The sequence below is a fragment of the Equus quagga genome, chromosome 20, assembly GCF_021613505.1.
Source record: "Equus quagga isolate Etosha38 chromosome 20, UCLA_HA_Equagga_1.0, whole genome shotgun sequence".
Lineage (NCBI taxonomy): Eukaryota > Metazoa > Chordata > Mammalia > Perissodactyla > Equidae > Equus > Equus quagga.
In genome coordinates this window covers 22,814,775-22,829,950 of record NC_060286.1, presented here as the reverse complement: position 1 = coordinate 22,829,950, position 15,176 = coordinate 22,814,775, and the positions used below count along the sequence as shown (strand labels likewise).

The window sequence follows — 15,176 nt, the reverse complement described above, 5'->3', positions numbered from 1 at the left end:
AGATCTTGAGTTGAGCTCTTTAGGCCAAGAAGAAATAAAAAATTAGAACATTGAATATATTCTTGGTCCTGCTCTAGAAAAAATGAAGCTTGGTGGCAGAGAGTCTAAGGAATGAATTCTGATTCTTCAATCTACTTCATGTGCCCACTTCTATAATTCCAGGAACTGTCCTACATGGGATTAGCTAACTCCATCCTATTTATCATCATAAGAAGCAAACTCTCAGAGAGTTACCTTTACTGTCAGAATGTTTGAATTCTGTTTGAGTTGTGGGTTCTAATTCTTGCAGAGTTATTCACTATAATTACTTCAAATAGCATCCTTCAAGATGAACTCAGAATGTAGTCTCCCTTTCTACAAAAATGATACTCCGTTTCCTCCAAAGTATAGAGCCATCACCTTGCTGGATCCTCTTCATGCCCTTTGGGAGACTTACTGAACTTCTCAGTTTCCTTGTCTGTAATATTCCAATATTAATATACCCGCCTCACAAAGTGGTTAAGAAGATTAGATGTGTTAATATTTTTAAAGCTTATAGAATAATGCTTTATGTGTTAGTTAAATAAAATTTAAAATATATATCCAATAAAACCTCTAGATCTGCTTCTCAATGATTGATTCTCAGCTATGTTAATTATTGAGATAATTCGCAATTGAATTATCATCTAGGAGGGATGCCCTGTTTTTCTCGTTGTTTAGGATCTTTCTCCCCATCTTTTCTCCTTCTCTTTAAACAATGCCAAAATATATATACTGTGTATATATATAAACATACCCAGAGGCTTCCAAGCACAACCTGCAAAACCTTCCCTCTATGGCTATGCAACAATCCTCTGGGACCTTGGTCCATTCTAAGCAGGATGTTTAGTGGCAGGCTGGGACAGGGAGAGTGGGCCAAAGACATAAAGGGAAGAAGTAGAGAAGGTAATCTTGTATGGTGATTTTGCTTTGACACATGCTCACCTTCATAGTGCTCCCTTTATTAGTGTTCCCGGCTTCAACTCCATCACCTCATTGCCCCTATTCTAAACCCTGCTGCAAAACACCCCCGACCTTTACACCAATTATTAATATGATGTATTAATGATGCCTTCAGAGGGGTAGTCTTATTTTCTTTTTTATTTATTTTAAAATTTTTATTTATTTTTGTTTTTTTAATTGCAGTAACATTGGATTATAACATTATATAGCTTTCAGATGTACATTGTAATTAATATATTTCCAATTCTGTGTAGATTACATCATGTTCACCACCCAAAAACTAATTATAGTCCATCCCCTCACATGTGAGCCTAATTTTCTTTTGAAATGTTTGTTATTCCTACTTCAGTCTCTTTTGTCCTACTACGTCCCAAATTTTAACTCATGTGCACGTTTGTTTTATTCTACAATCTAAACTAGGGTTTCTTAAAGAGAATTCTGTGGACTGGCTACAATAGGGTCACCTAGAAGTGGGAAGCTGTGAGGGGAACTTAAGTTCCTGAACCTCAGTCCAGACCTACTGAATCCAAATCTAGTGCTCAGGAATTTGTATTTAGAAAAGAACCCCACGTGAAGCTAACACTGAGAACCATAGTCTGAGGAATTGACAGACAGTGATGGATGGACACAGGACAGGGACTTGTAGACGATGTCCCATTGATACCGGCAGTTGCAAATACCTTTGAAACTCAACACACTTTGTGAGCCTGCCTGAGAGGCAGAAGGGCTAGAAGGCAGCTTGAAGTGATAGTTTGCTGGGAGACATTCCTACTGGAAGTGGTAAATTATACAGATAGCTAATGTCTGTAATTCAATCTGGTAGAGAAAGAGTCTTAATGTTTTTCAAATTTTATGCTAAAAAAGTAAATTATTTTAATAGAGGTAATGAACACTGAGACTTGTACATTAATTTCCTGCTCACATGCATTGTGTTCTGCCTTTCTAATTAGGTAACAAAATTATTAATTATGCCTAATATTTGTATGTTTGCCTATTAAAATTAATTGAAAACCAAACGTTTTCTAGTGAACAAAAAAAAGAAAAAAGAAACACTCCCTACTAGCTAAAGATAGTTATAGTCCAGAAAGCAGCATTGGGATGTTAATGACAATAACCTAGTAGAAAAGGGGCTGGCAAGGCAGAGTCGTCACAACAGAAGGTGATAGCAGTTAACATTTCTAGAGCATAGAAGACTTTCCAGGCTAGACTTAAACAGTTGTGTATTTCAGCTCATGTAATCCTCACCACTACCCTGTGAGGTTAGTATTAGTCATATCCCCAGCTGTCATTTTCAGTTAGGCAGAGGCGAAGGACCCTTGACAGTGTCACAAAGCCAGTGTGGCAGAGGATGACCTTGAACCCACATGGTCTGGTTCCAGAGCCCACTCTCTTACCTCTATCACTCAGTGATCAGCCTCTTCCAGATGAAATTTTTCATGAAGAAAATGAGGATATAATACTACCTGCCTCAAATGGCCCTTGGGAGAATTAATACATGCAAATCCCTAAAAAGAGTGTTTGGCATAGTAAGTACCAATATGCATCTGCTATCATTCATCATTATTAATATCACTAAATTATTAGTGACCAATATAATTTGGACCAATGTAACTATAATAAGCTATATAATATTAATTGCAATGATTATTTATTGATAGTCGTATTCCATTGGACAGCAATCTAACAAAAATATAGGCAGAACAATGAATGACTACAGTGAGGGCAGAGTGAGATGTTCCTCAAAATGTGTTCTTCCAGACCACCTACATCAGAAGCATCTGGGATACTTGTCAAAAAAGTATACAGAGAGATTTCAAGAGCCGCACCAGAGATCCACTATGATGAAATCTCAAAATTTGTATAGTTAGCAAAGGCGTTAAGTGCTTCTTCTAAACACTAAAGTGTGAGATTCTTGATATAGAGGCAAAATGAAAACATAGGGAGATAGAACAAAAGTCATCTGTCATACAACCTACATATTTCTATACATGTATGAGGTAAATATCTTAAAGCCATATACAGCTAGTCCTTCCCAGGAGGTGTTATTTCTGGATTTCTGACTTGATAAAGTTTGCACTTACAATGTAATTATATAATTTCCATACCATTATGCTCTATTAGGACTAGATTAATCCAAGAATTAAAAATACAGTAATAGTGGTGATGGATGACAATAGATAAAGATGGATGATAATAATTATGACGTGCTTGATGTTTTACATCAAAATTATATAGTCCAATTGTCATTAACTTGTACTAAACTATGGTGACAAGAGTGACTAACAAACTTTTTAAACAGCAATTCAGGGGTGAGTCCATTTGCTTTGTTCTACTTATGACGTAGTCTTCTATTTCTCTTCTCACCTTGCTGGTAACTCTATGGTAGGACTCCTTACCTCAAAAATTACAGATTTAAGATATATATTAAAATACCTCAACAATAAAAAGCACTGAAAAGTAAAAATTGTCTGATAAATGGATTGATTAAAACACTCTAAAAGCACAGCCACTGTAAAATTAGGTTCCCAATCTACAGGGTATTGTATTTTCAAGTATGATGAAGTGGCTAAGGAAAACTTACTGTTAAAACTTACATATCCTAATTCCTTGTCCAGTTTCTGCCTGGCTATCACCACTTCCCCAAATCAACAGTCAATCTTCCAAGAGAAAAGTTTTCCAATCTTTGAAGCATAAAAGGAATCATCGCTGACACAATCCATAATGGCAAAATATTTGCTAAATACAAAGAGAAATCGCAGTTGGTAATGCTGTTCAGAGAGAAGAATTTGGTTCCACCTGCCAAAGGATTGCCAGAAGGAAGCGACTGGCATATAATTATGACACCGTATGTGTGTCTATACCAAGTCTCAGCTGTGTCGTGCTTTGAGGACTGTCCAAAAAGCAGTGCTTTCTAAGGAGACAGCTAGAAAGGAACCTGAATGCATGCCCTTCATTTTCTTCCCCATGCATAAAGATCTCCACCTGTGCCAGGAGACAAAAACAGGATGGCAGCACGCAGGATGCTTTTTCAATATCTACCCAACAGCTGCTTTGGTTTTTGCAAACAGCCACTGGAGGCAGCCGGCAAGAAATGCGCCTGCAACTCTGTAATTGATGATGACTTAAAGTACGAAAATGAGCATATTCAGACATTTCTCCCTACAAGGAAAGAATAAACAGCCAATACTAAACAAGGCTATTTCTCTTATGCCAAGATTTTGATGGTGGTTTCCTTGGGAAGGAAAATGTTTCTTTTTATACCCACGCTTAGCAGAATGCTACATATTGATAAAACATGGGCATTTTGTGTTCATTTTTCTAACTGAACCTTGGAATTTCTATAAAATCCTTCACTTTCCCTAATAACTGTTGCCATATATGCATTTGTTGGAAGAGGGAAGAAGAGAGGGAGGGTGAGACAGATGGAGGTAAAGAAAAGAACAAAGCAAGCAAATTTAGAAAGAATAACTGGAGCCCCCATACCAGAACAGGCAAAAGAAGATTTACAATTATATATGTAACTAAAATGGTCATTTTTTTCAGGCAATATCGGTACCTGATGGAAGTTCCTTGTAATGGAAAATTTTTTCTGTGTATCTTGTTATCTACTTCCTAATGCTGTAAATCTTACTTGTGCCTGGGAGTGGAAGTGGAACATGGGGCATACACAGTGGCATGCTGGAACAGGCTTACAGTGGCTCCCAAGAGTGATTTGATTGTACATATCACTTTCCAACTCTGTGTTCAGTGATGTCACAATGTTAGCTTGAAAGCAGCTTTGGTGGGATAATTTCACCATAGAAATCAGCAAATGCTACAAACCAGAGCTTTTTCCACCCATAAAGCTAATTGTTAAATAAACACTTACCAGACTCCACTGGCCACACAAAGCCTTCTTGGCTTGTAGCTGCAATCATAACTGAGCACCTACTATGTGCTAAGAATATCACCTATGTATCATATTTAATCTTTACAACTGTCCTTAAGAAGGGCAAATACCCACTATGGAAAGCAGTATGGAGTGTCCTCAGAAAATTAAGGATAGATCTACCATATGATCCAGCTATTCCACTGCTGGGTATTTATCCAAAGAACTTGAAAACACAAAGGCACAAAGATGCTTGCACCCCTATGTTCATTGCAGCATTATATACAATAGCCAGGACATGGAAGCAACCTAGGTGCCCATCCAGGGACAAATGGATAATGCAGATGTGGTATTTATACACGATGGACTACTACTCAGCCATAAAAAATGACGAAATCTGGCCATTTGTGACAACATGGATGGACCTTGAGTGTATTATGCTGAGTGAAATAAGTCAGAGGGAGAAAGTCAAATACCATATGATCTCACTCATAAGTAGAAGATAAAAACGACAAAAAAAACCCAAAACACATAGCATTGGAGATTGGACTGGTGGTTACCATTGGGAAAGGGGGGGAGGGCAAAAGGGGTGATTAGGCTCACATGTGAGGGGATGAACTATAATTAGTGTTCGAGTGGTGAAGATGATGTAATGTATACCAAATTCAAAATAGGATGTACATGGGAAAAAAATAAAAATTAAAAAAGAAGGGCAAATACTTATTGTTATCCCTGCTAGATGAAGAGACTAAAAGCTCAGAGATTAAGTAAATTGTTCAATATTGCAAAGCTCTAACTAAGACGTATTTTGTATCCAACATCTGCTTCCATATCACTATCTAATGCTGTCTTCCGAGGTTAATGGATGATTAGATCCTGGAGAAAAATACTATCTAAGGAAGTCTTGATATAAGCATGCCAGTCAACAAACACTGTAACTGGGATGGAGAGATGCAGTCTGGATATATGAGAAGTCCTGGGGGGAGTGTCTAGGGGCATGCTGCAGGGATCTACAGCCTCTACTGCCCTCACCTGTTTATCTATAGCTCCAATGAAGACACAAAAGGCATGCCTATCAAATCTCTTGGTGTCACAAAACTTGGAAAGATATATTATGTCGCTTGTCTACTGTGTATTTTTGTGTGAACCATCTAATAGCCTTTCTGGAAAAAGGCAAGTTTTACAAAGTTAAATAAATAAAACAAATGTCATATATATCAGTTGAAGGAGAGAATCATACAAATCCTGAAGAGAAAAGATTTTGGAGGAGTTTGAAGGCTGTCTTCAGCTTCTGAGGAATAGACTTTTCTGTCTTTCTCCAGGGAGTGAAATTCAACCAAGAAAGGAGAGGTATGGGAAGGAAGATCCCATTTCAACAGGAGATGGAATTTTTAAGTATGAGGTAGTGCACTTCTCATGGCTCAGTTTGCTCAAGAAGAACCTGGAAGGCATCTCTCATGGGATAATGACTAAGTATATAGGATTTGGAGTCATATGACCCTGGTTCAAATCCAAGCTCTGTTGCTTACTAGCTATATGCTCTTAGGCAAGTCTCATGAGTTTCCTCATCTGTAAAATGAGAATAATAATAGCACCTACTTCAATGGGTTGTTTTAAGTATTAAGAGAAATAATGTTTATAATTATAGAGAAAGTGCTAGCACAGTACCTAGCACAAGGTCAGTCCTATGTAAACATTTGCTCTTGTTATGGTGTCAAGAGAATCCCTGCTTTGGGATAAATCAGAAGCCTTATCATCTTAAATAGTCTGTGATTATGTGTTTTCTTAACTTCCCCTGGAACACTGCCAAACTCTTGGTTGGCCTACAATAAGTATGCATTCATGAATTGAGACCCATAGTCCTTCAGTAATCTTTATTAAGACTGCCATGGAAAATGATGGCATAAATTCTAGAGAGGAAGTGGAGGCAACATTCATTAAAAGGTCAATGCCTATCAATCTCAGAGCTTGTAATACCTCTGAGTGTTTCTGAATATATATAAAAGAAATAAAATATCGTATCCCTAAGAAACAGCCCAACACTCTAGCATTGACTTTTAACAATCTTTTAAAAATAATATTCCTAATTTCATATCTTAGTACATCTTTTTTGATCCTAGCTTTCATTTAAACATGAAGTGAGCTGATATATGGCAGTCATTGGGAATTAGAGGTAAAAGTTACATTGCTTCCCTTTTGACCACAGGTTTTATTTTTTTGAAAGATTTACTATGTACCTATTAGTTTTGATAAGTGCTCTCAGGATGCAAAAGATGCATAGAGAATTGTTCCCAAAAGGAGTCACCATTTCACTCTTGAATGTCTACCTAACAGGCAAACTTGACTCCGATGTTGCTCACCGACAAAAATCAGTGACTTCAATATAAATTTTATCCAAATCCTAGGTGCTGAATTTGACTCAGTCTGAGCCACTATCCTCAGAAGAAGTGCCCATAAAGAAAAGTTAAACTATTTAGTAGTATTTAGCCTGAAGAATAGAAGGCTAGAAAGAAAAATATCTTCTGTAATTCCTATTTCAAAAATATGAAGATTATTACTTGGGATATAGTTACCATATGTTCTTCATGCCCCCTGAGGATAAACAAAAGAAAGCCAGAAAAAATGTGGCTTAAATGAGAGCAGTGGGGATTTTGGATGATGATTTTAAAAAGAACTCCTGGGTAACAAGAGCCATTGAGTATCAGAACAGGTTAGCAAGAGACAGTGTGAAATCTTTTTATCTAGGAGTGTTAGTTGTGTGTACATTGTTTTCCAATTTGTTTCACCACCTGTTTTTCTGTTTGTATTAATGAAGAAAGAACAAGAAAAAGCTAACTCATTCCTTCCCAGGGATGTAAGTCTACAGACGAGCAAATGATCGCTATAAAAGACCTTTAAGCCTTGTTCTTCATCCCAGATTATCCCCATTTTCATCCCTCTTAGTCTCATGATCACCCAGCTGGCCTTAGAGTTCCAGATCCTCCATTAGTTCTGAAGTACTCACTACTCTATACACTGGCTGGGTCCTCCTGTTCTTCTAACTGTCTCTTCTTTCTTCAATGCTTCCTCACTCTCCTACTATAAATTCATCATGGACATGCCAAACACTCTGAACACACTTCTTTTGTGGAAAATACCATTCATGGATATATTGATATATGATATGCATGATATTTCATGGATTCAACCATCATCTGTAGGTGGCTAACTCACAAACCCATGGCTTTAGCTTTAAACCCTCTCCCAAACTCTACATCAGGATCTCCTTACTGATTAATGGGTAATCTCACTTGGCTATTTCATAATCATAAAAATCTCAAAACCATCACCTTCACAAAGGCACTTCCTTCTCTTGATGTTTTTTAATGTTTTTCATTGATGCCTTCATTCACTTTGTCTGCTAGCCTTCAAAATATATCCTTTTTACCCTTCTCTAGTCTAGGCTCCTCCCCACCCCTACTCTCCCACCCCAAATCAATGACCTGGCCCCTCAATTACTGTTCTATTATATTGCTCACATCTTTCTTTCCCATGGTTACTATCAATTGTTCTAAAGCACATACAGAATTGACCCCAAGCTCTCTACCCTGGCATTCCGGGCCTTTCACAATGTGGTCCCAAGTCAGTTTCCCAGGGTTATCCACCATTTAAAATCTTACTTGAGATAAGCTTATCTAGAGCTGCCTCCATCCTTTGCTCAAACTCAGCTCCAGCTATGGTTTTTCTGTTTGAATGTTATACAAGTTTCCCAAAATCCAGTTCAAGACCCACCTTCCTCGGACCACCCCAAAGAATAGTGGCTGTCTCCTTTTTCACACTTCTCTCTGTATCAGCTAATTTACTCTTAACACATATTATTTTAAACTGTCAATTGCTTTTTCCTAATATATCTTTTTTAGCTTTCAATTGATTGCAAACAATTTGAAAGCATAAACTCTTATACATCTTTATATCTCCTCCCTTAAGAAATACATGTTAATGAAGATTGATTTAATTGATTTTGCTCATCTTTGACTCCGAGTGTTATTTCTTTTTCTGTGTCATCAGAATAATCACAAACAAAGCCCAAAACATTTAATTTTGTCCTTCTCATAAGACTGGTAGCTTTTAATCAATCATTTCACTCTAAGGCCTATGTAAAACCTCATAAAAATTGGGAGGAGCAAGAGGAAAAGAGTAAACTAAAGTTAGGGAGAGAAGAGGAAGTAGAAGAAAGAACAGAAGGAAGACGAGTAAAGACAAAAGAGAAAGAAAGCCCAGTGGTTTTGGTAACTCAGAAATTACTTGTGATCCTTCTCATGGTTCAATCCCCATTTTGGAGAATCACTCAGGAAGATTATAGCTCACATCAGTTATTCTCTGGAGACTATTCCTCAGTTTCAAGGTTTCTAAGTAAAACAATTAACAGCTTTACTTCTCCTACAATGAAGCAAGTTCCTGGCCTATTCAATTTACCTATTTGAAAGCAATTACTGCTGTTCAATTTCTATGCATCATAGTTGAATTTCCTTCTGTTAATTCTAGGAATATTACCTCTTTGGTGACCTTAACTTTTTCTATCATTACAATTTTTTCCCTTTAGCATTGAGTAAAGAGTAATGCATAACCTTCTGCTGTGGTACTGTTGTTTAGTGAAGCAAATTATATCATTCTCACTATATCCATCAAATCCAAATACTAAAAATGAATTCCTCCTGGTGGCATAAACAAACTAGTCTTTAATATGCAGAATATCATAACAGATTGTCCTTGGCTGTTCACTATACTGTATGTTCTGACACTTGTTGGTGTATTTACAGTGTTTCTACTAAAAAAAGGAATCGATCAAGGGAAAACAGCCAAGTTCAGAATGTTTTAAATCTACATTACATACTATCAAAACAACTTTTAAATATATGTGAAAATGAATATTTGCAATTCAAAACAAGAGCACATAAGGGGAAAATAGAAAATGCTTCCATTTCATATAAATCACATCAGAAAGAAGTTGCTTGCATCATCCATTTCCTCCCAGACTCGTGGAGAAATGCATGGCAGAGTAAAAGAAGAGTATCCTCCTTCTCGAAGTTGCCCTTATAATGGAAAACAACGGTCTCTAGAAAGAGAGAGATAAAGACTGATATAAAAAGTTGAGCAGGAGAAGGGATAATTCAGAGAATGATGACAGATAGACTTCTGATAGTATAACTATCATTTTGATACTCTAATAATAACTGTAGGATCAGATAACAATAAGCACCTACTATGTGACTGGCACTGTCTCCGGTTCTTGGGAAACACAAAAGAGGCACAAGATTTGGTGCCTCTACTGAAGGACTAAGTAATCTAGTGTGGGATATAAAAGCAATGAAAGGAGAAATTGAGAGAAGAATACAAGGCAGCATGGGATTAAATGCAAACCATGGCATTGGCTGAAAGAAGAATATCAGAAATTCAGAGAAGGGAGAGAGAGTTGTTTAATGGAAGAGTTCATGTGGTTCCATAAAGGAATCATGGAGAATATGGGACTGGAAATAGGGGCTTCAGGAATTGATACATCTTGATTCAGTGGTCAGAAAAGATGAGAGGACATTTTTAATGGGAATCTTCGAGAAAAGGTATGGAGACAGGGTTGATAAACATGGAGTGGTGGAGGGGGCCACCCTAATTGGGGAAGAGGCTGTGTATTGAGGCAGTAGAGAAAAATCAATGTTGATAGGCCAATTTTGGGTGTTCTTGAAGATAGTAGCTTGAAAAACATCATTGCATGTAGTTAAGGCCACCAATGGAATGTCTGGTTTGGATCTTTGACTATGGAGCCAGCAAACAAGAAAGGGAATGGATATTCAGAGTTCATTCAAGGATTCTTTGAGATTTCCAACAAATCACAGAATGAAGGGGAAAAAAAAGCAATTGCAAATGCATCAAGGAAATAGAAAAAGAGAAAGAAAAGCTCTGAACAAACCATTGAAAGGTCTTCCTATTGAGAATCATGTTCAAATGACTTAACTGATCAATTTACTAAGAATCTTGGTCTGTGTAAGCAACAACTAAGAATAATCACCCCACACTTTTTTTTTTTTGCTTTACTCACAGCAAAGTTAAGGAATTCAAATAATCAATCTGTCACTAACGTGGTACATGACAATTGTTGTCTTTTGCCCATTCTTTTATTCACCAGATGGTTACAGCAGGTCTACGCAGTCACCTTTGCTTAATATGACCACAAGTCTTGAGTAGAAAGTTCCTTCCGCAAGAATTTAGATTGGGACTTGGAGATGTCAATTTGGCTGTTCTCTTAAGTGGGTATGATAAAACCTGAGAATGAGAACTCCCACATAGCCATTTGGCCCAGGAAACAGCAAAGACTAATCTGCAAAAACAGAGATGAATACAGAATGTCCAAGCTATCCAGCTGGACACAGGAAGAGGACAAGAGATGTGTAGTTAAAGCTGATCTACTCGACTGAGCAAAGCCCACATCACTGAAATCCAACTGATGCCCAGGCTCATGAGCGAGCCCAGCTGAGATTAGCAGTCATTTAGCCACTCCCATCCTTTAGTAGCTAACCCTCAACCAACACACAGCTCCATGAGAGATAAATGTCTATTGCCCCATGATGCTGAGATATTGTGATTGTTTGTTATGCAGCATATTGTGTAAATAGCTACTTGAATTAATAACATTCCTGACCTAATTTGAGTTTCACAAGATACCTCTGTATCCTTACAGTATACTTCCTTTTTGCATAAATCAGTTCAAGAAAGCAAACAATACCTGATTAATATACAAAAACAAGCTAAAATGGAAAAAATCACCACAACATATTAAGGCCAAGATTCTATTTAACTACAATATGGAAATTCTTGTGCAAAACACAGAAAGATATGATCCAAGCCATCGAGTTATTCATTTCATTCAGCCTGCATAAATCTGCCAACACCCCCTTCACTTCTTCATTTTTCCTCAACCTTTCTACCCCTGACACTGCTTCCGGACAATGTGGTGTTCCTTTCTCAGAAATTATTTTCTCTTCCAACCCATCTCAAATTATCTATTCTGTTGCCCACTCCTTCAGGGCCATGCTGTCAATTAGTGATCTCCATAGTCAATGGATCTGCTAAAGGAATTTGTAGAAGGGTATGATTGATTCGGTCGTAGTGTACCATGCTTTCCACCTAAAATTGTTTCTGTTTCATGGGGCCTCTTGGAGGTGCAGCATCTTAATGCATGACATGAACCTCTAACATAGTTTTGGACCCTGTGATAGGTGAGGAAGTTTTCTCCCTAATCTCCTCAAATTAAATAAAAATATTGACTGCGTCCTATGGTGTTCAGAGGCGGAAACCAAACATACAATGAAAGGGAGATTTGCCAATTTTTTTCACTGAGCACATTTGCTTTTGCTCCCTGCAGATACTTGGAAAACAAAAAACAAATAGAGAAAAGTAGAGTATGAGTATGCCTACATGTGTGCTTATGGGTTGGTGAGTGAAAGGAAGCCTGGGTATCAAAATCTTGGGAAAGACTCAAGACTCATCACTTTCTAGCACTATTACAGAGGCATATCCAGATTTCCCATAGTGCTAAAACCTACATCACTGTAAGAAGTACAATGCAGGGTGAGAACTTTTTCTTTTTTTTCTTTTTTTGTTTCTTTTTTTCCCAAAGGCCTCCTGACATAGAGAGATTGATGGTGGCCAGTGACAAGGATCAGGAAGTCCACCCCTTGATGCCTAGGCTCCAGGAGTCACATTTGTCATTCCCAGCGCTTTCCCCTCAGTGGGAACTTCTTGTCATAGGGCCTGGCTTGAGTGCTCTGAGAACCAGGGACATAGGAGGAGACATCATTCTTCATCACTCAGGCAGGAAAGGAAAGGACAAGAAGGGGAGGGGAAAAAGAGCCATCCATGACTGAGTCTTGATTAATTACCAGACTTGACAGTGACAGGAATGTGAAAAACAGAGTAGAAAGGTAAAAAAAAAAAAAAATTAGAGCAACTTTATAGCCTCCTACACAGAAAATAACTGTGTCTTAAATTAGAAAAATGAGTTAATCTTGTCAGATTTCTTATAGGCAGAATCTGAGAATTTGGAAACTATAAACAAACAAATAGAGCTCAAGACTTGTATTTTCTGGAGGGTCCAGCACATCTAGGAGACCTAACGGTATAACCACGTGACCACTAGAGTCAGTTTAAACACACCCCATCTCCTACCAACAGAGTGATTAAGAATTATTTTTCAGAATATTTGCAAAGTCATGTAGCCAGAGCACGTGCACAAGAAGACATCTTGACCTGAAATGACCAAGGAACCAAAGATTCTCCTCCCCATGGAACCACAGGAACAGGACACGACTGGAAATTGAAAGTCAGACTCTCATCAGAAGCGAGGGGTCTGTCACCTAGGAAGATCTAGTGTTAAAATTCCTTCCCTTCCTTACCATAAATGTTTAATGCCTTACCATAAATGTTTAAAACCTTGCCATAAATGTTTAGAGCCTTACCATAAATGCTTGAAGCCCACTGATCAAATTATGCACCCCCCCCCAGCGTTAACGTGTGCCAGCCTGTTCTCCCTAACCTCTTAAATATCATCCCAAATCCTAAATTGAGGAGAGAGATCTGAGGGCACCTGCTCCCTGTCTCCTTGCAGACTGATCCAGCAATAAAGCTGATTTCTTTTCCCAAAGGCTGATGCCATAATTAATTGGCTTGTTTATGCACAGTGGGTAGGAGAACCCTATTTTTGAGTGGTAACAAAGGTATGAGAAGCTGATCTCTTAAAACCAAAGCCAAGTTTATACACATACCCTTCACTTGTATCCTGCATGCCTTGTTTCTGTACTGATGACAAAAAGCAATTGTAGCTAACACACAGAGACACTGACACCTTTGGGGTCTTACTGTCAATCCCTGCTTCAGAATGAGACTCTGTAACCACTGGTTTCTTTTGTGGGAGTCCTGTAAAGCATATTTCTGTCTTTCCCCTGCTTTCTCCCACAGCATCAGCTGGCCTCTAAACTACTCAGAGAAAAATGCCTTCCGGCTACCTTCCGGTGTGCTAGAAATCCCCAGTAGAATTGTTCCTTTGGGTTAGAGAATCCCATTCCTGAGTCTTCAGTGAAACACCAAATAAATTCACTAGGGAGTTCCCAAGCCAATTTACCAGCTTCACATTAGCCCAAGGCTAAGAAGTCCCTAGTTCTTTCTGGGAACAGAGGGAAGGAAAAGATGGTTTAGCACTCTTGCATGTCAAAGGAGGTAAAGGAGCGCCATCAGTTGAAATATTCTACTCACTGGAAATAGCACAAAAGTGAAGGTGAGAGGAATTCTGGGAAAATGCAATATCAGCATCTGAGTCAAATGGAAATTCTGGTTAACTAAGGATCCTAGGAATCTCCAGTGGAAATATTGTTGAGGTAAACACAACCTTTTAAAATTGTGCTAATCACTTCAGACTATAAATTATGTCACTGTCTGAGTTTGAAGAAATTTCAAACACTTCTAAGTGTTGTACAAAAAGCTAAGTGTTTACAACTAATTGTAAAATTAATTTACAATTAAATTTGTAAATAATTATTCCCGTTAATACATTTATGGGATTGTCTTGTTTGGATTGCATTAATCACATGTGCCTTCTGAAAAATCCAATCTTAGAACTAGTTGACGTCAGAGAACATTCAGTGGGGCAGTGTTATTCAGAGGTAAACAATATGTCCCATTTTTTTGTAGAAATGTTAAGATATTCTCATCCAAGAAGAACACACTAGAAGACTTTTTTACTCACTCAAGGTACTACTCCAATGTATCCTCCCTATCCATCTTATTTTTTTCTTTTCTATATTAATCTCAAGATGTGTCCACATAACTGTGATTGAACTAAGTGTTCCAACAGATTTTTCCCCCACTTACTAATTACTTTGGTCACTTAGAACCTCAATTTCCTTTGAGAGGGGTCTTCTTAATGGTTAAAAGATGTTCAGTGATTATAATAATTAATAAACATTGCTAAGGATTTGCAAAATTAAAAACAGACTGCAACATACGCTTAAAGTACTTAGAATTATGATTTATGCAAAGATTGATGCAATTGCAAAATAATCTAAATTTAAATAAATTAGAGTCCAAGACTCTCTCTTGGTTGTTCGTATTTCTCTCCCTCTCTCATTTAAGCATATCCCTTGTTCTGTGACACTGCTAATACACTAATAAAGGTTGAAATAAATCTCTCTAACCAATCTCTTGCCTGTGCAACTTAAAATTAAAGTCAGATCCATAGGGTGAAATCCATCTTTCTTTTCTCTTTAGTGTTCTAGTTAATTTACATTCCTTTAAACATCAC

The 15,176-nt window shown here is 37.7% G+C and overlaps 1 protein-coding gene across 1 annotated transcript in view; it reads right to left on the bottom strand.

The window, feature by feature from the left end:
* NRXN3 (neurexin 3) overlaps window positions 1-15,176 on the bottom strand; it is a 1,439,365-nt gene that overhangs the window by 566,805 nt on the left and 857,384 nt on the right. The window lies entirely within an intron of this gene.